This window comes from Austrofundulus limnaeus, unplaced genomic scaffold (assembly GCF_001266775.1).
Source record: "Austrofundulus limnaeus strain Quisiro unplaced genomic scaffold, Austrofundulus_limnaeus-1.0 Scaffold2276, whole genome shotgun sequence".
Taxonomy (NCBI): Eukaryota; Metazoa; Chordata; class Actinopteri; order Cyprinodontiformes; family Rivulidae; genus Austrofundulus; species Austrofundulus limnaeus.
In genome coordinates, this window is record NW_013954678.1 from 10,675 (window position 1) to 12,410 (window position 1,736).

The window sequence follows — 1,736 nt, forward strand, 5'->3', positions numbered from 1 at the left end:
AGACAGACAGACAGACAGACAGACAGACAGACAGACAGACAGACAGACAGACAGACAGACAGACATTACCTCCTTGGCGGAGGTAAAAATAACAATCCCTCTCTAGCAGCTGGTGTCTGTGCCAGGCTGAATGTAAGACAGCGACTGCACCATGAATACTGATGAATCAAACTCTTATGTATTTGTCTTCGTGGCTACACCCTTGGAGGCGGTACCTTTTATGTCAGATGTTAAAACACGACAAACTTTGTTATGAAGACAGAACGGAGCACATTCATAAGACTCTGATTCTGTTCCTCTGTTTAAACCATATGGCTGCAATGAACAGAAAGCATAAAATAGCACAAAATTTTCTTGAGTAGATTCCTTCCATCGGTCAGGGACACAACTGGGGTCCAGAAGCAGCTGAACCAGTCTGGTGAGAACTCCACCCAGCTGAAGGTCCGGTCCTTCACCATCCTCCCCCTGAGCCTGTCCAGGATGGAGGGAGCCCAGAGGTGAACAGGTCCGTGATTAACGTGCTTTAATTAGTAAATTAAAGCTTTTTCTGAGTCATTATGCAAAATACACATCAAAGTACTTAAACTTTTTGTTTTTGAAACCTTTTGGAACAAGAGTGTGATCATAAATGTAGTTTAAAGAAAATGCAATTTTAGAAAAACTAATTAAAAGACAAAAAAAGCAAAACCTTTAAAATTCATAATGCCTTTATTTTGTAATTTACACACTGACATTACTCTGTGCTCCTCTATTATGTGTGACACTGCTTTTAAATCAGCATTTTACAAAAACGTTTTCCTGCAGAAAAATAGAAGTGACTTATACCAACATATACAAATGTGGCAACTTAAAACAACTGCCCTAAAATAGTACAGTAATTCAAGCATACAAAATGAGAAGGCAAATAGCAACCTCTTCATTATGTTATTTTAAAACCAGTAAAGAAGCTCATTGTTTGGGTAGAAAATAAACCCTGGTTTTGAAAAACTGCTTCACGATACATTTTACTCTAAACCAAAACTCAAATTTATCAAACCATAAACACAATTAACTGAAAATTAAAAAAGTTTTTATATTAAATATGACAAGTTGTATTATGTGCATAACCTGGTTCTGAGTTATGGATCTAAAGCTGGTGTAGAATCAAAAATTTGGCTCACAGGATTGATTAGTAGTTAAGAATAAAGATGCTTTGTGAACAAAAAGGCATTTCAGTTATCACTGCTGTCAGTACTCTGTTGTATTCTATGATTGTAGAGTACTCTAACATCATAGAGCTATATAAGACAGCAAGAGTACACACTGCTCACAAGAACTTGTGATTCTTTGTAGCAACGATGGCCATCAGCTGAGAGGGCAAACATCTGTACTGTGTTTTGGTAGCTACTGGCTAATACCCTGAGTAAAGGCAGACAATGTAAAAATAATAAAATGTATGTATATATATTTGTAATCAGGAGTGTGACGTATCGTTTGTCTCATGACATTAGAGCCTCCAGGCTGAAGCCCCTATGTTCGTCTTTTCCCCTCCTCATCACGACAGGAAGTGATGACAGACATGATGGCCTCCCTGGCACCAAGTGTTCTGGCTTGGGTCGGACACTCCAGTCCAGAGATTCTTAACCCATGGGAGCGCCACCTTGAGGGCCTCAAAAGAACAACAGTTTTTAACTTTGGGCCGCAGAGGGCCGTGAGACTGCATTGATTTTGAAAAAGGTGCAATACACTTTCTCACC